The sequence below is a fragment of the Elgaria multicarinata genome, chromosome 1 (genome assembly GCF_023053635.1).
Source record: "Elgaria multicarinata webbii isolate HBS135686 ecotype San Diego chromosome 1, rElgMul1.1.pri, whole genome shotgun sequence".
NCBI lineage: Eukaryota > Metazoa > Chordata > Lepidosauria > Squamata > Anguidae > Elgaria > Elgaria multicarinata.
The window spans coordinates 107,390,639-107,412,338 of record NC_086171.1 but is presented as its reverse complement, the minus strand read 5'-3'; the positions used below and the strand labels follow the sequence as shown (position 1 = coordinate 107,412,338).

Genomic DNA, 21,700 nt, shown 5'->3' with positions numbered 1-21,700 from the left:
CTTCTAGCACAACCCTATGCATGTAAATCCCACTGCGTTCAATGGGGCTTTCTCTCAGGGAAGTGGGTACAGGTTTGCAATGACAACCACTTTGGTAATTTCACAGTCTGCTTACGGTAATGTGTTGTACATGGAGCTACCCTTGAAGACAGCTTGGAAACTCCAGTTAAACTTCAAAATAAAGCTGCAAGGCTTCTAATCGGGACTGGTTGTTCTGATTATTTGATGCTACTGTTTTGTCAGCTGTACTAGCTTCCAATCTGTTTCTGAGCCCAATTCAAAGTGTTGTGTTGACATTTAAATAGCTTGGGACCAGAACTAAAGAAATATCTTCAGCTGTATGTACCTGCTCTGAGCTTTAGGACTTTTTCAGAAGCCCTCCTCTGGGTGCCCCCATCAAAGGATTAGGTATTTTTTTAGATTTGATGGCTGATATAATTTACCTGGGCTGTTTGTTGTATTTTATTTTATTCTTTCAGTGTTTGTAATCTGTCCACAGAAGGTCTGTTCTGGGTGGATTAAAATATAATGAATGAATGCCTTCTAAAGTGAATATTTCTCATATATTATCTCAATAATGCTTATAGCAACCCTGTAAAATAGGTCAGTGTTCTTCTCCCCATGTTGTAGACAGTAACTCCCTTGAGACCACCTGCTGAATTCCGTGGCACAGACAAGATTTGAATCAGGGACTTCCTAGTTTATAGGTCAGTTGATCTTGCTCCGAGTATGGACTGGGTGAAGTAAGGCTGTGTAGGAACAATTAGTAAGCCTCTCTGAACTCAAGTGGAGGAAGTGTGTATTATTATTATTATTATTTATTTATATAGCACCATCAATGTACATGGTGCTGTACAGAGTAAAACAGTAAATAGCAAGACCCTGCCGCATAGGCTTACATTCTAATAAAATCATAATAAAACAATAAGGAGGGGAAGAGAATGCAAACAGGCACAGGGTAGGGTAAACAGTCACTGGGTAGGGTAAAACTAACAGTATAAAGTCAGAACAAAATCAAGTTTTAAAAGCTTTAGGAAAAAGAAAAGTTTTTAGCTGAGCTTTAAAAGCTGCGGTTGAACTTGTAATAAATAAATAAATAAATAAAATCTGTTTAAGCCCTATCATTGTAGCCTGCTTAACTAGTTCTACAAGAATGGAAGTTGAGAGTTTAAACATTTCAATTTTGCATTACAAGAAAGTTCTAGAAGTCTGATCTTATTAAACCCTCCTAAAAATAATCCCATAAATTGGCAACTTTGAAAAAAGCTCTTTTTTGGCTTTGGGGAAATGTTAATTGAAAGCATAATGTGAGAAGAAAGATGGCATGTTAACATTCTGATAAACCTATGTACTTCTTTTGTGGGAAATTGTCCTACAAGTATTTCAATTTATTCCCCATTGTTGGGGCAATACTATTTGTGGCTGTATAACAATCAGAATCTTAATATTCCAAGAGCAGTTTTCTGAGCTCATTTTTGTATGTAAGTATAGTCCTTTACTGTGGATGAATTGATCAGGAATAGAATAAATGCACTCTGCTCCATCTATAACTGCACTTTTCTATCTGACATTGCAGTGCTAGGCATGTCTACCCCCACAGAATTCAATGGATTTATTCTTATTGCAGTCTAAATTAGAAAAAAAAATCCACACATCTTTTTTTTTTCAGTAGAGAAATGTATTATTGAGCATTGCTTTAATGGAGAAATTAACTAAACTTAGCAGAATCTCTAGACATCCTCAATGAAAAGATGACTTCTCTGAAACATGGCAAAGTATATCAACTATGTATGATACTATACAGAGACTACAACCTCGGCGAAAACATGCACATTATGGAAAAACTTGTTAGGCTATCTATGCAAACTAGTGCCCATTCAAGATAAAAAGGAAAATATATACATAAAAAAACTATAGATAGATGATAGTCAGTCCGTGGATGTTTATCCAATTTGCAAGAATCTCCATCTGGGCTGCCACCCAGAAGAACACTAATAAGTGTATTTTAAAAGTGCTATAGGGTACAATCTATGGATGTTTAGATAGATAACTTTTTGGGAGTTATAGGACTTTTTTCTAGCTAAACATGCATAGGATTGCACCTTTATCTTTTTCATAGAGTGATAGTAATCACAACGCTGGCAATGGGTTAACAATTTCCCCTTATTTTGCTTGTTTCTTTGAATATCTCATACAAGAACTATTTTATAACTTTACAAGACTGCCATATATGTAGATACATCTTGACCTATTCACAATTTTCACCTCATGTTGGCAAGGTGGTTTTATAAATGCAACTCATTTCCTGGTAGTGCAGGGAAATGAAATACCATCTGTACATAATGAGTTGTGTTTTCTCTGAGAAAATGTTGGAGGCCCTTTCAGCTATAGCAAGTCCCATTGTGAGGAGTCTATATGAACAGCTAAATCTTAACCCCATTTTTACTTTATGCCTTCTGTAGATCCAAACTGAGGCCAGCTAGACCTAAGGTTTATCCTGGGATCATCCAGGGTTCGCCCCTGCCTGAGCACTGGATCCCCTGTGTGTCACCTAGATGAACAGGTTTGACCCCTGGACGATCCAGGGATAAAACTTAGTCTAGCTATGGCCTGAATGTCTACCTTTAATTCAATGTGCACTTACTTGGGTGTTAAGTACTTTTGCATTCAGTGGGGATTTTGTTTGAGTAAACAGGCATAGGATTGGGCTGTTAGAGCTTTATCACACCAGCGTTATACTGTGCAATCACTGCGAACTGCATGCAAAGGACTCAGAAGTTTTCCACCTTATAATCTGCTTTAATTGTGAAGTACTCACATGCATCCTGCCTTAATTGTGAAATAAAGCAAAAAGATTCACTGTACTTAGCCCCTACATTTTGAGCGTATTTTCTGAGCCACCACTGGGGCACAGGAGCAGGATTTTAAAGAAATGCTTCCATCTGCATAAGCTTTAAAGATTTAAAGACGCCAAAATTGGCACAGTAATAGATATTAGGGAGAGCTTTAAGCATACTGAATTTGAATTGAATTGGGTCATCCGTTGATTTTTTATGATTTTTTTTACATTTCCCCCCTTAAACTCACTTCCTGGTATGCAAAGGATCACTGTCACCTGGTAGCAAAAACAGCAACCGCGATAGTTTAGCGCTACGGGGATAATCCGAGGGAAGCAGGTACGTGGGACGACGCTTTCTGTTTTATGTGGGGGGATCAGTGGGGTGGTCAGTAGATGGGTTTTGCCTCCCAGAAGGGAGTAGGGTGGATGTGCTGGCTAGCTGTGTTGGCTAGCCCAATCCTGTGCATGCTTGCCAGAAGTAAGTATCATTGAGCTGAATGGTTTTACTCCCAGGTAACCATGCATAGGCATTGCAACATCCTGACATTTGTTCAAATAGGTTTTGATGAGGGATTTGAAGGGAGAGGGGTGGTTCCATGTAGGGGTGTGTGTGTGTGAAGTCAGCATCCACGATCGCCTTTGTAGGCATTCTATAGAATGACGTTGTAGATGGAGAGGCAGAATTCTGGACTACAAATCCAGTGGGGCAGTGTGTATCTGCATCATTTTTTAAAATATTCTTCCCATGTAAGTAGCTCTGTGCATGTAGCACATCAGAGAGAAGACCAGTGGTGTAGTGGAGGAGGAGCACAGCAGGAGAAATAAGGCCATCTCCCAAATGGCCAAGGTCATTGATGGAGTCTTCTTGCTCTGGCAAGTGAATTGAGTGATAACAAGGCTTTCAAGCTTTGCTGTTGATTGTAACAGAACAGTATAGAGGAAGTCAGAAATTGTGGGAAATAATCAAGCAGAGGCTGGATCTCCCGGTTTCTTTGGTGGAGCGCCTACTTCTTCCTTGCAATTTAAACAGAAATACTTCCTTCCAAGATTATTTGCATTTCTAATTAAAAGCTAATTGTTGTATTTCGGGTGGCTAAATATATTTTGTTAAAGGTCAATGTGGCTTTACATATTGAACCTTATGCAGTCTGATAAGCAAGCAGCACCAAGTTCAAGGGAACGGGCTCACAGATAACTGATCCGAAAGCATATACATGCACACTGTCATAAGGAACTCCTGCACTTCAGAATCTGCTCCTACACCACTGGAGAAGACTATGCCAAACCTTTCTCCCTCCCTCCCTCCCTATATGCTAGGTTACGATATACAGGGCAAGGGAAAATACAAAAAAGATTATACCCACCTGCAGTCTGGAGTGGTACAGTCCTGTGTACAGTCACCTAAATTCTGCTTATATGACCTACTATCCATTCATCACGTGAACGCTGCGATCTGACCTGGGTTTTTTTTTTTTTTGGTGTGTGTGTGTGTTACCCCCCCCCCTTCCTTTTTTATTTTTAAATTTTTATTCCCGGGAGGTTTAGGAGATTGGAGGAGGCGGAGAACGCATGGATAGTTTCCTTTTTATTGCTCCTAGAGTTGAAAGAAGAGGATTGGCGGCAGGTTTGCCGCCGCCAACCCGCCTTTTGCTAAGAAGGAACAGCCTGCTCCTCCTCCTGTTTGAGCAAATATATTAAAACACACACACAAGCGTCTCTGTGAGCGCTGCAGTAGCAACAGCTCCGAGCCCGGTCTCCTTCCAGCCTGTTCTGCAGGTACGCCTGGAGTTTGTTCGCTCAGCCTCTCTCTCTCGTAGCCGCCGCCGCCGCCGCCGGGGCAGCGTGTCCACCAGAAAATTCTGCTCTGTGCTTCCCTAAAATTGCGACCCACCGAAAGATGGCTGCGACCCTGGACCCCTCGTCCCCCAGCTCCCTAACCCGGCTGCTTCTGCTCCTTCTCCTCCACCTCCTCTTATGGCTGCAGAGGAGCAGCTGCACGCCCAGTTCCCCGCCGGCGCCGGAGGAAGCGCCGGAGTCGCTCAGCCCGGCTCCTCTGCCAGAATCCGCCTTGCAGAAGCCCACCGTCTTCTTAGCTATCCTCGCCAGGAACGCCGCCCGCTCCCTGCCCCATTTCCTCGGGTGCGTGGAGAGGCTGCGCTACCCCAAGAACAGGATCGCCGTGTGGTAAGCGAGCAGTCGGGGGGGCGGGGAGGGCAGGGTTCCAAGGGAGATAATGGGGGGCAGTGGGGAGCCCCCCCAACATGCAAAGTTTGTTTTCAGACAGCTGGTCAAGATGAGCACCACGATGAGGGATGAAGGGGACGCTGAGCAATGGCCCAACACTGAAAAAGAAGGGAGGGCGCGTTCCGGATTAAGGTTGCCAACTGATCAGGAAAAAAAAACACCTGACCCAAGCGTCTCCTGGGCTAATCACTGAGGCTCGGCCTGCAGAAATCCGCAGATAAAGCTTCCCACGCCATGTTTAGAGACCATGCTTATTACCGGCTAATAATGTCTGCAGGTCAGGCTGCTGTTAGAAAAAGTTAGGGTCTTAGTTCCCTGTGGGGGTGGGCTGCAAGGATTGGGGAGCATCTGATGGGTTGAATGGAAAGGTGTATGGTGAGGGAGGGCTAACCAAGGAGGCGGGGTGAAGCAGATGGGAAATCTAAGGCTGCAGGCTGACGTATTCGGCAGCAAACTCCGTTGAACTCGATGGGGCTTACTTCAATCCGCATCACTTCGGGTTGATTGACTCACAAGGAGAGTAGCGTAATATAATAATGTCTAATTTAAACATTGGGGGGCTTGCACTGTCCAGCAGTGTCTGTAGAGAGGAGGCGACCACTTCTCTTTTTCTCTCTCCCGCCCTGTTTTGTAAGACAGGAGAGGGGAAGCCTTGTGGTTCGGAAGCATGCTGAGTTATGACATGGCTCCATATATATTCAAGATCTTCCAGAAAAAGCATATGGGAAGGGAAGGCAAGTGTTGGCTTTTCAAATCTGAAATCAGATTTGGCAAGCTGTGGGTCAGAGGAATTGCTGGACTGAACCACCAATGACAATACAGGGCGGGGAGAGAAACAGTGGCACTCTTCTGCTCTCTCTCGAATACCTGGCCCCAGCTTTTTATTAACTGCTTTAGGCTTTCCCAGCTGCTGCTATGTAAGATTTCTTGGAAGGAGTGCTGTGTGTATCTTCCATCCCTGCTGGGAAAGGACTGTATGTCCTTGTGTCTACTGCTTCACCATACAGATATGTTAAGCCAAGGTGATGTTCCGTTGAGTTTCTGTGGCAGACTGTAGTGATGGCATTTTCCTTCCTCCCCCTGTGAATATAACTGTATTCAGATTCTCCCAAAGTGCTGACACAGGAGGTAACTAGATATGTACGCCATGTAGTTAGGAGGGCAGGGTCCACGTGGTAAAGGTAAGTGGGGGAGGGGAAGAGGAATAGTTCCAGTGAAGGAGGAACTGTATGGTTTCCAGACAAAAACTGTTGTCCTTCTTGAAAGAATTTGGTGGGATTTATAGCACAGTGTTCTGAGTTTAACTTTTACACCTGGGAATTACACATTATTTCCCAGATATCTCAGCCTGTATAGGGGCTATGGTGACTTGCCAAAGGCCCAACATGATGCTCAGTGACCACAGGTGTTGTGGCCCTCGATACAACTCTCGAGAATGATCTTTGAGGTGTGCATCCCAAAAAACCCTTTCTTTTTCTTTGTGTTGCTGCCTCTCTCCCTGCTAGTTGGTATATTAATGATAGATCTGTTGACAAATTTGTTACATTGTGCTAAATAACCATCGGCTTAGTTGGTGATAGGAGTCTACTGTCTTGATATACAGCAGTGCAAGTTCCTTTCTTTCCGAAGCCCTGTTTAATTATTCCAGTGTCCTCCTTTAGGCATGGGTTGCATCCAGGCTGGTCTTCCCCTCCCATTATGCTCTTCCTATGATCTCCCAGTGGCCCTTGCTCCTGTGCCTGGTAGATGGGGCCAGACCCCACTTCCCTTTTGGTCCACAATCCCTTTGCAACTTGGCATTTGTGTTTGGTACAGAGCATAATTATGTAAACTCAGGCATCTCTATGAATATGTCAGTATGCTACGTGGAGGACTTTAGTTTTGATGATTAAAATAAACATTAGAGTTCCTATGGATGAGTGTTCTTTAATTCAGCAGGTGTGTAACTTCAGGAGCGAGAAAGTGGTGCCGAGCAATAAAAAGTGTGGATTAGGTAAATCACAATGTCGTTTTTGCGAAGGATGAAGATGGCATTGATATGTGTTTGCCTCTGTTGGACAAGAGCACTTCTGGGATGTGTTTGGGCATTCATGCAATCAATCTAGTTTTTAAGTGCATGCCTGCAAGGTGTTATAACTCATATTTAGAAGAATGTTTTGCAACCGTGGATAGATATTTTAGGCCTTATAAAATGTATTATTCTTAACATTTGGTTGCCAACAGAACCAGAATTAGGCTGGAACTGTGATGGCCTAAGCAGATTTTTATCCTCTTGGCTAGTTGTCAGAATTGGAGGATGCAAAAGCAAAAAGAAAAAAGAGTGCACTTTGAAAGCTCACAGGTGCACATATGTGCCCTAAGGTGTCATAAGAGAAGAATGGCTGCACTGGTGATGTGGCATGTGCACATGGGGGTGCTGAAGGCTGAGTCTTGTGAATGCAAATACCTGTATAGTTTGCTACTCCACAGAGTAGCCTTTTCCCACCTGGGTCCCTCCAGATGTGCAGCTGAGTGGAGATAATGGGAATTGTAGTCTAACACATCTATTTGAATGTGTTCACAAGTCCTCGTATGAAGGGTCAGCAACTGTTGGCCCTTATACCGATTCCAGGCCCTTAAGTGGTGCCACATTTCCTCTACCTGCTCCTAGTTGCTAAAAGAAGGGTGTGGATCTGTACTATTGATACTTGGCAGTTGACTGCTTTAAGGTAAAGGACCTTTGCCTGCTACTCCCTTGCAAATGTTGTCTCTGATGACTTCAGACATAATCTAATCAAGTGCATGATATTATTGGGTAAGAGTTTGGTTTACGGGTGAATACAAAGCAAAAAAACTTATTTTCAGTTGAATATGAATTATACATGGTTACAGCAATTGAAGCCGGTTGATAGAATATAAACAAAAAGAACATTTATGTGCCTAGGAGTTTGTTTGTTTTAAAGTATAGCTGTCTTAAGATGGAAAGACTCTCATTACTAGGGTGACCATATGAAAAAGAGGACAAGGCTCCTGTATCCTTTACAGTTGTATATAAAAGGGAGTTTCAGCAGGTGTCATTTGTATGTATGCAGCACCTGGTGAAATTCCTTCATCGCAACAGTTAAAGCTGCAGGAGCCCTGCCTTCTTTTGTATCTAGTCATTCTAGTATAGGAGGATTAACTTTCTTATGAGGAAAGGCTAAAGCAGCCTTCCCCAACCTGGTGCCCTCCAGATACTTTGGACTACAATTGCCTAGCATTCCTGACCACTAGCTATGATATCTGGGGCTGATGGGAGTTAAAGTGGTGCGACCGCACTTAGAACACTGTGTACAGTTCTGGTCACCACACCTAAAAAAAAGAGATATTATAGAGCTGTTAAAAGTGCAGAAAAGAGCAACTAAAACGATTAAGGGGCTGGAGCATCTCCCCTATGAGGGAAAGTTACAACAGCTGGGATTGTTTAACTTGTGGGGCAAGTTAAACAATTGTCTGGGCACAATCGCGTTAAACTGATTGGAGAGAGATTCAGGACAAATAAAAGGAAGTACTTCTTCACATAGCACATAGTTAAATTATGGAATTCACTACCACAAGATGTAGTGATGGCCACCAATTTGGATGGATTTAAAAGGGATAAATGGATTTAAAAGGGATAAATTTCTGGAGGAGAAGGCTATCAATGGCTACTAGCCCTGATGGTAATGTCCTACCTCTAGTATCAGAGGCAGTAAGCCTGTGTGCACCAGTTACTGGGGAACATGGGTGGGAGGGTGCTGTTGCACCGTGTCCTGCCTTGTTGGTACCTGGTCAACAGCTGGTTGGCTGCTGTGTGAACAGAGTGCTGGACTAGATGGACCCTCAGTCTGATCCAGCATGGCTCTTCTTATGTTCTTACATCTAAAATCTGGAGGGCACCAGATTGGGGAAGGCTAAGCTAAAACATTTGGAATGTTTTAGTTTAGAGGAAAATGGTGATGTGCAGTAGAACCCTGTGCATTTGGGCTTACTCCATAGTAAGTGTGGTTAGGATTGCAAGCTAAAGTTGACAGGGTGGGACATGATAAAGGATTATACCGGTATGAACAGTATGAAGAAGCTAATGCACGGCAGGTTCAGTATTGACAGAAAAAAGTTGTGTCAATGGTCACTAAAGTTGGTCACCTTTTAAGAAATATCCTCCATAAAACTGAGGAATCTGTCCTCTACTGTGACTAGCAGCCATTTACAAAGTGACAGTTCTGTGTTTGTTGAATTGGTTGCCAGCGCCTGCCAACTCTTTTCTTAGGAGGCCTCATGATCACACACACACACACCCCCTCTGCCATGCATCCTGACTACACTTTTATCACAATAGCAGTAATTGGCAGGAGAGGAAGAGGTCATGAGTGCCCCAGGATCTGACTTCCCCCTTGCTGTTGGTCCATAGGCAAGGCTGTGGGCAAAATGCAGACTATCCTCTGTCATAATTAGTTGTTATGGAGAATCCACTACCCCTCCCATCAATTGTGGGGGTGAGTTACAAGGGGAAATCTACCTGCTAACCATCAAGAAAACATACATGGCTAAGGCATCCACAGATCTTACAGAATAATAACATCACGGGTGGGTGGAGTGAGTTCAAAGAGCATCACAGAAAAAACGGGTTTGTTACCTTTCTGCTTTTGCTGCTTTTGCCTCTGTGCCTGAGAAAGCAGCATGACAGCATGCACAGTCCTATGCATTTTTACTCAGAAGTAAGCCCCATTGATTCCAGGTATGTGTGTATAGGATTGCGGCCTAACTGGTGTGGCTGTCTCCACAATGGCATCTCAATGCTGGGTCCTGCTATTATGTGCATATTTGTCCACCACTCTAAGGAGGCAGAGGAGCCCTGGGAGGAAAAAGGTGGCAACTCCAAGAGGAACAACTGGCTTCCCCCTGGGCACAAGCTTTGTAAGCTTCATCCCATGTATCTGCTTGGATTATCCCCGTAGCGCTAAGCTTTCGCCGTTGTTGTTTTTGCTACTGGGCGACAGCGATCCTTTGCATACCAGGAAGTGAGTTTAAGGGGGGAATGTAAAAAATCATTAAAAAATCAACGGATGACCCAATTCAATTCAAATTTGGTATGCTTAAAGCTCTCCCTAATATCTATTTCTGTGCTAATTTTGGTGTCTTTATCTTTAAAGCTTACACAGATGTAAACATTTCTTTAAAATGCTGCTCCTGTGCCCCAGCGGCGGCTCAGAAGATACGCTCAAAATGTGGGGGCTAAATATGGCGAATCTTTTGGCTTTGTTGCACAATTAAGGCAGGATGCATGGGAGTACTTCACAATCAAAACAGATTATAAGGTGGAAAACTTCTGAGTTTTTTGCATGCAATTCGCAGTGATTGCACAGTATAACAACACTGGTGTGATAAAGCTCTGTGTGCCACATGGGTTTGGGGCTTATCAACTTTTGTGCATGTTGAATGTTTGCCTGTAAAAAGACAAAAACAGCCTACGGATAGCAGCTACAATGAACAGTTCATGTGACTAGAGCTGCTTTCAAACAGGAGCTTAGAGAGGAATAGCAGTGAAGTTTTAATGCATTTTTTAAATGGAGTCCACATGGTGACATATTCCTTTCATTTCTGCCCACGCTTTACCTGCGTATCCTCCATTCTTCCCCACTACCACAAAAACAAATCATTCAGAGAGCACTACCACGAAGTCTGTAGCACCGTAATGTCTGCTGGTGCAGGCATTCTTTTGTGTTACTTTCCGGTAATTTGTGGTGGGTGCGTTTTTGATGCAGGGCCGTTCTTGCTCAGTGGCTGGGTACTCTAAAACCACATCAACTCGCTTTGACTGCTCGTCTCCTGTGCACACCTGATCCATTTTGTCTTTGTCCAGACCCATTAACAGAGGGTTTTTGGGTTTAGATGAGTATCTGAGAAAGGGAATAAAAAGAACGTATTAAAGCTGGCCTTTTCTTATAAAAAGCAATGACAGCTATTGTTTTCCTAGCCTTGTTTATCAAGTAGCTATCTAACTACATAAGTACTCCTGTTTTTAATTATGTAATAGTTTGGTATTACTTGTTTGACGATCTTGCTATACTGTTGGTGTAAAAGTACCCTTCTTCCTTGCTCGTTTGCAGGAGCTAATTGGATTCCACTCTATAGTGAAATAGTGTGTGGTTTATATGTATATTTCTCTATGCATGCATAGTTCATGACCAAAAGAAATGGAGTGTGAAATCTAAGCAACAACTGATCTAGAAGGTAGGAGGGAAGGGAAAGCACAGGTAGAAGGCTGAATGATGCTGTGAGAGAGCTCAACTCTCTATCCTGGAAAGGAAATCTGTTTTAAAACTTTAGTTTTAAAGCTAAGTTATTCCCGAAATAAAGGAGATCAAAGGGGATTTAGGATACTGAACTTTCTAGCCATTGGTGCATAGAGATTCTGTGTGCAAAAAAGTATACCTGTTCTAGATTGCAATAGGTGCCAAATAAATATTTATTTATTTATTAAAATGTTTGTATCCCACCCTATATCATTAAGATCTATATATCCATGTATTGAAAATGGCATGATTTGAATGATTGCTGCAGCCCACCATGGCTTATTGAAACCATGGTGGGTTATGGTGTGTGCTGGTAACTGTTGTGATTATTCAAGCTGTGGAAGTCGGTTGCTGAACCTTATTGCAATGTCTGAACCTGGCGCCTGGTGGGTTGTTGCCGTGGTTAACAAGCCACCTAACCCTGAAGCCACCTAATCCCAAAACATGTGCTGTGGGTGATTGGTTAACCACAGCAACAACCTACCCTGGCCAGGTTTGGACGTCAGGATAAGCCTTGGTTTGAATATTTACAATGGCTGCCGTGGTGCGCCACTTAAATAATCCACGGTGGGTTGTGGCGATTGTGCAAACCAGCCCATTGGGTGGAGGTTCCTATCTTTACCTTAAGAGAGCTTTGGCTATTGGGCGGTATAAAAATGCAATAAATAAATAAAGGCTGTTAATTACTACTGATGTGTTTACCGGTGGTAGTCCTTCGTGAATGGAGTGTTTTCCCCATTGGGGCTTGGGATTGGCGAATTCAGAATCGACCTTAGGTAACTTGGTTAGAATAATGATTCGGCAATCAGGAGAAACATTGGTGGGTTGCTCCTAATGATTTGATTAGGTTAGGAGCCAGCAACTGTAAATGATAGTTCTCTGGCCCTGGTTGATCCAACACTCTGGGCTTAGCCTGCCTGCTGGGACAGGATGGAAATTCTAGAGTCAAAGTGCATGAGGCAAACCTCCAAAAATAGCAGAGAGCTTACTTAGGAGAATGAAGAAGTGGACCTTTCATACCACAGCCCCTGGCTGTGGTCTCTTCCAGGCTGAGAACCAAGCTGTATGTTACAGTACTTGCTGGATGGTTCCATTTCACATAGCACAATGGCATATTTCAATGCTCCCTTGTTTGAGGGATTTGTTTGGGATGGGCAGGAAACAAAAACTTCCCACATACATACAACTAGCATGTCAGAGGAAAGGTTCTAGGCTAGCTTTCTACCTGACATGCTAGTTCTGAAATATGTAGGGACGTTTTCCCCGCCCCCATCCTCCACTTGGGAATTGTTCAGACATTTGCTTATCCCGCCTGCAGTCCATCATGGTACAACAACAGATATATCACATGAGGCTGCTGATGTTGAGCTCCATCACACCGGGGGGAAACACGCTCCCTACCGTTGCTTCTCCGCCCGTGTTTTCGTTCCTCAGTTACTTCCTCTTTCAAAAGAGGAAGTACACAATGAGCACGAGACCCATTCAGTCCGCCGTTCTAATGGCGCTGCTTCTCCTGCACACAGCAGGAGAGAGCAGCAATTCATTGTTTAAAAATACATTGGACTTAACCAGGTGTTTTTTTTGTCGCGCATGGAAGGCCAGAAAGGGTGGAAGGGGCACGGGAGGCAGATGACCTCTTGTGAAGGACCTGAGCAAACTCTGTGAGCGCCCAGGATCGAGCGTGCAATAAAACGCTCGTGCGACGGAGCTATATGTGATTTATATGTCTCCTCACTACACCACTATTCATCTGACATAATTCTGGATGGTTTAATGTACCCTTGTGGGTAGATAAATAGGTTGCAGTGGTTCATTGTGCATGGAGTATGTGGTGCTCTAACCAGACCAAAGCTGGGAGATTCCACAGAAAACTATGGCTGTTTAGTATTTTGAGAGAGCGGACATGGAATTTCCGTCCTTTGCAACGATGTCTCAGATGCGATTAAAAGAAAAGAAAAGATCATCTTATTTGTTTGTATTTAATTTCCTCTTTAGTAGGTGCATGCTGAAGTTGTTCCCTACTCAAGGGTCAGATAAAGGCTAAATGTAGTCTGTTTGCATCACTAAATATGTATGGCTCTTTGGAGCCCATATGTGAGAAGGGTGACTTCTTGCCCTGTTGCTTTTGCCAAGTTATATCAGGTGGCAGACAAACTATCCAGTGGCCTGTATTGCAGTTTTCTTTCCATTGGCCCTACTGTCTAGGCATGATGAGACTTGTAGTCCAACAGATTTGGAGAGCACCGGTTTGGGGAAGGCAGCTGTATTGAGAATACGAGGGTCAGGAGGCAGGAAGGAAGAAAGAAAGAAAGGAAAGGTACCGTATTTCTTCGATTCTAAGTTGCCATGGATTGTAAGACGCACACTAATTTCACCAACAGAAAAAAGCTTTGATTCTAAGAAATAATAAATGCACCTGCGATTCCAAGACGCACCCCGTTTTTAGAGATGTTTATATGGGGGGAAAAGTGTGTCTTAGAATCGAAGAAATACAGTAGTTTCTCTCCTGAAAATTGGGCTGAATTCTATCAAGTCCTAATTAAGATTTGGTTTTCTCTCTCAAGTATGGGAAGGATTTCTTCCCCCTGGCCACACAAAAAAAAGACAAAAGTAAAGAAAAGGGGAATCTCTTTTTTCTTTTCTTTTCTTTTCTTTCTTTTTTAAAAAATTGCAATGCTAAACCAAATGCTGTTGTTTTCCTGTCCGCCTAAAGCAATCTTTTTGGCTCTCTGCTCCCACTGCCCCGACCCTTTGATATTTCAGCGAGCAAAGTTTGCACATGGCTGCAATCTGTTCTTAATGCACAGTGGCCAAATAACAGCTTGCAATACCAAAACCTTAAAAGTCTGTGCTGGGCTGCGGCTGGGAGATGATCACCATTTGTGCAGAGGATCAAAGGTCCTGCTGCTGAGTCGGCTTGCACAGTAGCTGCTTACAAAACAGAAAGCCTTGCCTGGAAGTCAGGTTGAGAAACGTCTTTCACGAGCTTTATCACACCAGCGTTATACTGTGCAATCACTGCGAATTGCATGCAAAGGACTCTGAAGTATTCCACTTTATAATCTGCTTTGATTGTGAACTACTCCCATGCATCCTGCCTTTATTGTGCAATAAAGCAAAAAGATTTGCCGTATTTAGCCCCTACATTTTGAGCATATCTTCCGAGCCGCCGCTGGGGCGCAGGAGCAGGATTTTAAAGAAATGCTTACATCTGCGTAAGCTTTAAAGATAAAGACACCAAAATTGGCACAGCAATAGATATTAGGGAGAGCTTTAAGCATACCAAATTTGAATTGAACTGGGTCATCTGTTGATTTTTTAATGATTTTTTTTACATTTCCCCCCTTAAACTCACTTCCTGGTATGCAAAGGATCGCTGTCACCCAGTAGCAAAACCAGCAACAACCGCAAAAGCTTAGCGCTGCGGGGATAATCCGAGGGAAGCAGGTACGTGGGATGAAGCTAGAGTGATCGGCTTAGGGCACAGTGGCTGTCAGGCAGAGAGACTGGTCTGAGAACCTTCATTGGACAGCTGCAAAGCAATGTGTGTGTGCCCCCCACAATTTTTTGAAGTGCTGACTGGGTGCTCTTAACCCTTGCTTTCTCTGCTCCAACTCCCCTTCTTCTCTTTACCCCTAGCTGAAGTTCTGGATTGGAGTCTCCAAAGTGATGTCTACAACTCCCTACAACTCCCAACACGACCCAGCCAGCATAGTTTTAATCATGAACTGCCCAGGGAGCCTCAGCTATTGGGCAGTATAACAATATAATTAAATAATTATTTTTTTATGAAAGCCTCCCTCCATGGCAGCCATTTTGTGAGAGTGTCCATGGTACTCTCAACATTCCAAATGTGTGCCCACTGACTCAAAAAGGTTTGGGACCCCTGGTGTGGGCACAAATTTGCCATGTTGCAAGGGGAAAGTGTCTATTGGAGGAGGTTGTAGAAAGCTTTATCATTATACTGTGCAATCACTGCGAATTGCGTGCAAAGGACTCCGAAGTTTTCCATCTTATAATCTGCTTTTGTTGTGAAGTACTTCCATGCATCGTGCTTTAATTGCGCTTCTTAACCAAAAGGAATGCAACATTTTGCTACTAGTTTTCGAGCGTCTCATTTGTTGTTTCTGAGCGGCCACTGGGGCGCAGGGGCAGGATTTGAAGAAAAAATAAACAAATGCTTACATCTGCGTAAGCTTTAAAGGTAAAGACTTCAAAATTGGCACCATAATAGATATTAAGGAGAGCTTTAAGCATACCACATTTGAATCGGATTGGGTCATCCGTTGATTTTTTAATGATTTTTTTACATTTCTCCCCTTAAACCCATTTAAACCCATTTTTTAACATTTCCCCCTTAAACCCATTTCCTGGTATGCGAAGGATCTAGCCACCCGGTAGCAACAACAACAACGGTGACAGCTTAGCACTGTAGGGGATAATTTGAGGGAAACAGGTACGTGGGGTGAAGCTCAGAGGCAAAACAGCGGGTGGGGGAACGGTTAATCAGGTTCTTTGCCAAACACGTAGTTCCAGCTTGCGTCACTGAAAAAGAAGCGTTCATAAATGGAAATATTTGAATGGTTAATTGTTAAGATTTGAAACTGGGTATTAATTTTCTTCCAAATGTCAGTGTTGGATGACTTCTTTCTGCATTCCCCTTCCTCCTCTCTCATTGATTTGACTCCATGAATTATTCACTGCTGAGCTCCTGGAAAAAGTAAACTTCTGCAGCCTCCCAGAGGTGATGGTCGCAATGGACGTGTGGATAGGTTCCATGAACTGTGAAGGCATAAATTGGGGCTTGAGGGAAGGAGCTGGATATGAGTCCAGCAAGAGCTGAAAAGAGGCCTCTGTTGTTCCCCAGGAGTTGATGCAAGCTGAGCGCACACAAGCATGGAAAGTAGCACTTTGGCCTTTTGTGCCAGATGCTAGCAGCCCCACGAGTAGAATCGTGCATCGCTGCTTGGTACATCAGTCATCTTGCAGTGACTAGGAAATAACAGGGGACTTTACGAAGTATTTAATATGTCGGATTGAAATCTTGATATTACTGTTTTTCTTCTAAAAGCTCTCATTGTGTGGTGTGTGTGTGTAGTTTATTAGGTAATAACTCACCTGTTGTTCCCCCCACCTAATATTTGACATTTGGTGCTCAAATATACTACCTGTGAAGGCGGAGCTCCATTTATCAGTCATGGCTAATATCTTAGACCACCCTCCTCCATTAATTTGTATTTGTTAAATTCCTCTTTAAAGCCATCTGAGCCAACGGCCATCACACTGGCTCATCTGAGCCGGTGTGGTATAGTGGCTAGAGTGTTGGACTGGGAGTTGGGAGATGTTCTAGTCCCCATTTCACCATAGAAGCTCACTGGGTAACTTTGGGCCAGTCACATGATTCTCAGCCCAATCTACCGCACAGGGTTGTTGTTTATTTATTTTATTTATTTATTTAAGGATTTTTATGCCGCCATTCAGCCAAAAAAGGCTCTCACGGCGGCTTACAAAAGTATTTCTTGACAGTCCCTGCCCACAGGCTTACAATCTAAAAGACATGACACAAAAGGAAAGGGGATTGGGAGGGAGGAGGCAGAGGGGGAAATGGATAAAATGTTGTGAGGATAAAATGGAGGGGATGAGCATTATGCATACACCTCTTTGCTTAAGGAGGGGGAAAAAGGCAGGATATCAATACAATAAATAAATAAATAAATAAATAAATCACATTGCAATGAATTCATGATGAAGGACTTGCTTTTTGCCTTTCCTCAGTCTGCTGTCTGCTCATCAAATTCACTGGTTTTCCACAAGTTTGAGACAGACCTCTTTTCGAAAGAAGACATGAGTAAAGAGTAATCAGGCTCTATTAGCAAAATAAAATGATAACAATGGAAAATCTGTAAAATGTCCAAGGATGACATTCGGCTATGGGGCGGTATATAAATGTAATAATAAAATGTATAAATAAGTAAATGTATGGAGTGCAGAAAACTCTCTAGCTCTATCACCTATAGCTTGCTGGAAATTAAGACTGCAATTCTGTACCCACTTACCCAAATCACCTGAATTCAATGGCACTTACTGCTGAATAGGCACGTGTAGAGTTGTGCTGTAAAACAAAATGTCTCAAAGCACAGACATACACATATGCGCCTGCTTGCACTCTTTGTTTTTCTTCGTTCCAACCCCACCCATTTCTGTCTGTCATTGTCTTTCTTTAAGAATCATGCTCCTCCCCCTCCCCAGTCTCTCACAGGCTCCAATCCTATGCACACTTACTTGTGACTTAAGTTCTATTGCATACTATGGGACTTGGGAGAGTGTAGAAAGTACTTGCAAAGTGAACACTTATTTGATGAGGTAATGGTTGATGCATGCAGAAAATTTAATGTGTGTTGCTGATTTGCTACCAACTGCCAGTTCTATCACAGGATAGATCCAAAGGGCATTCTTCATTATCTGAGAGTCACTCACCCTCTTGAGTTATGACTATGCAATATTGAATGCACTAGATGCAGCTTGGAAGAGGTAGATGGTGTTTTGCGACAATCTAAGTGCCATATGCCTTTGCCAAAAGAATTATGACCATGTGCTGGTGCAAAACATGCTGCATAAGAATGGGCAAATGTAAGATTTCATCTGTGGTTTGCTGGACGCCATGCAAAATGTAAAAAGCTGTGGCACAATGCATCTAAAACAGTGGTTCCCAAACTTTTTCAGGTCACCGCCCCCTTGGTTCCACAAACTCATGCCCAGTGCCCCCTACCCTATCCTATAAAAACCATTATTCAGAATAGCGGTTTTCAACGACCCAGTAAGGAAGATAATAACAATAAAATTCAAAACAGTAACAATTAATTGAATATTTATTCAAAATCCGAAGCACCTGCCGCAGGCTTGCCGAGGGAGGGAAAAGAGAGTGAACGCCTCTGTTTTGCAGCCGGCGTGGCGGGGTACACCAAGCAGGGTCTTTATTAGCGTTTTGGTGCTTTTGAAACACTTCAATTCACCGTTAAAAGGACTCTTCTTAAACGGTATTAATAAATGTGTGGATTCTTCCCCTATATGGCTTAGGACCAAACTACCTTTGCCCATAAAAATGTCCCTGGGTTTTAAGACCTTCTCGAGAGGCGCTTCTCGGAAAAGACCACCTTGAGCGCCCCCCTGCCGCCCCTTTGCCTCTTAGCGCCCCCCTGCTGCCCCTTTGCCTCTTAGCACCCCCCTATGCAATCCCACCGCCCCCAAGGGGGCACTACCGCCCACTTTGGGAACCACTGATCTAAAACAATAAATCCAAGTTCAAAAATTTACTTGTATTTATCAATCAACAATATATGTTGTGGTTTGTTTCTGATTAAATCATTATTTAATGAACATCTATTTATTTTATCCCATGCTTCCTCAAAGGAACTTGGGGTTCACCCCTTCTCTTATCCTGACAATAATCCTGTTGAGGTAGCTTAGGGTAAGAGAAGGTGACTGGCTGAAGGGCACCCAGAGACCTTCATAGCTGAGCATGGATCAGAGCCCACATTGTCTTGCTCTTATTCTTGAATTCTATCCACTATACCATATTGATGGTAATAGTTCTGCTGCCCATCTTGACTTAAAAACAACAACATGTATTTCTCCACCAAAAAGTGCTTTCTACCTGCATGCATTCATGAGTTATCACACATTCCTATTCATGTGTCTGCCATCTTGCAAAATAGCAACTAAAGACTATTATCCAAATTAAATGTGTTTTACATGGGCCTGGAACACATACAGATTTTAAGATTCTCTGCACACACACATTTTTACAGGGGTCTATGGCAGATCCTGGACTAGTATGAAGGTCTCGGTTACGCAGACCTTCTGGTTACAGTATCCCTTTGCCCATAACTATCTACCTGTAGATTCTACCAATAGGTTTTGGAGCAGCCTCTTATTAAGATGCTACTCCCATTGGTGTTTTCCTCGCCCTTTAAAATTTGTACATTTCTTACCCTTCTCCATTGAACACAGTGCACTACCTCAGTGACCCACCCAAGGAAGTTCATGGGTGAGCGGGGTTTGAAAGCTGGGTTTTCCACATCTAAACACTTGAGCCAAGCGCCATGATGTCCACTTGACTACCAAAGTTTGTCTTTCCTGCACATCTTCTGATTTTCATAATTTTTATTTTTTCCAACAACATCTAAACAAACATCACACATCATACAAACATAATACATAATACATACCAACAAAAATGCAAATAACAACTACAATTCCACTAAAAAAAACATTTAAGGGTGAGGTTATTATATATATTCTTCTTTCGCCCTCTTCATGCCTGAAATGCCCCTTAATTTCTCAATTACCCTTCCACCTAATTTACATACATTAGATTCATAAAATTGTTCCCTTTTCCCCTGATTTAAAATCCACAAACAAATACATCATTTTCTCTGTCTCTTTCATATATTCTATCAAAGGTTTCCATTCCAACATAAATGTGACTGTTGACCTTTCTCTCATTATCGCTGTAAGTTTTGATATCTCTGCCAGTCCCAACATCTTCAATATCCATTCCTCCACTGTTGGTATTGCTGGGTCTTTTCAGTTCTGTGCAAAAAATAATCTTGCTGCCATCACCATATACAAAAACAAATTCCCCCCCCCCTTCTCTTTTGTTTGTTTGTCCATTAGTCCAAGTAAGAATGCTTCCAGTTTCATTTCTATATTTGTCTTCAATATTTTTTGAATTAAAGAATGTATCTGAATCCAAAATGTCTTGGCTTTTTTACAAGTCCACCAAAGGTGATAGAAGGTTCCTTCCTCTTTTTTACATTTCCAACACTTACTTGACGCCCCTTTAAACATTTTTGCTAATTTTACATATAACATCTATACATCATCTTATAAAAAATCTCTTTAAGCTTTGAACACAATGTAAATTTTAAACCCTTTCCCCACATATTTCCCCATTCTTCCATTAAAATATTATGTACAACATTCTGTGCCCATTTTATCATACTGTATCACGCTCAACATGTGTTTGCCTGCAGGGATCCATGCATTCTTTGGGTAGTCAAAATGTGTGATTATTGCTGATCTCTCGCCTCCTCCTTCCTTGACAAGGCAATGTGGCAAGGGCTTCTTTCTGAATTCCTGCTGGGCTTTGGAAGCACTTGGAAGGCAGCCAGGAGTTTTGCCACTTTCTGAATGACTACAGAGTCCAGGGTGCGCGCCAATGGAGATACCGTCCTCCTCTCAAGCCCAGAGAAGGGTGGAGGGATTAACTGCATCAGAAGTTGTGCAGGATGGCTGTACAATCCTACAACTATGGATGGATTTCAAAGTTTCTGAGCTGCCCAGGAAACTGGATGGAGAATTTCACTATATACTAATGTTGAAGGGTCTCTGACCTTGCCTATGGAATGCTATAAGAAGAGAATTGGGGTCAAGTTTGCGCTTCTGTGTGTTGCCATCTCTTTCACAATGCTAAACAAGCAAGTAAAGGCCAGCTAAGAGGCTTTTGAATGTCAGTGTGATGCTCCCTTCTTTTTTCTTTTGCAGAGAAATACCTAGAATTGCAACTGATGTTTACTATTTAATGTGGCATTGGTAGAGGCTCAGGAGATATTTCCCAATCTTCTGATGCTGTGGCACACTTAAAAATAAATAAATCTGGAAAAAACAATTTACTTACAGCCTCAGAAGATTTACTTTCAGAATGTACAAGAATAAAGTCCATCTGTCTACAGAGAAGCCCACATGTCTGTGCAAGTCAGTATTCTGGGTGGGTGTGTTTGTGTGTGTGTGTCCTGATTGGAAGGAGGTAAGCCTAGAACAGTGATGCATGCAGAGATGCTACATGTAGCCTCCTCTAAGAACAGGTAACTCCATCAAAATAAGAATGACTCATCCTATCACACTTAATTTAGAGATCCAATGTGTTATACGTGAGGCTGCTTTGAAAACGATCCAGAAACTTCAATTGGTCCAAGATTGTTATTGGGAACTGATTAATATATTCAGGTTACTCCAGTGCTCTGTGATTTGCACTGGCTTCCAGTCCATTTCCAGATTCAGTTCATAGCACTGGTATTAACCTTTACGTCCCTAAACAGCTTGGGGGCAGGTTACCTGAATATTGTGTCCTCCCGCACCTGTTTTGACTGTAAGATCATCTTCAAGGGCTCTACTTTTGGGGGCCCTACCAAAAGAAGTGAGGTGGCCTAAGGAGAGGGCCTTTTCAGTGGTGGCACCCCTGTTATGAAATGCCCTCCCCAAAGATGCTTGCCTGGAGTCTACATTGTTGCCGTTTTAGCCCAAGGACAGGTGGAAACCTTTT

The 21,700-nt window shown here is 42.8% G+C and overlaps 1 protein-coding gene across 1 annotated transcript in view; it reads left to right on the top strand.

Moving 5' to 3' along the window:
• Positions 1-4,901: 4,901 nt before the first annotated feature.
• Positions 4,902-21,700, top strand: part of COLGALT2 (collagen beta(1-O)galactosyltransferase 2) — a 61,463-nt gene continuing 44,664 nt past the window's right edge. The window contains exon 1 of the mRNA XM_063134674.1: positions 4,902-5,023. The gene's annotated coding sequence lies outside the window, so the exon portion shown is untranslated. The remainder of the gene's footprint in view (positions 5,024-21,700) is intronic.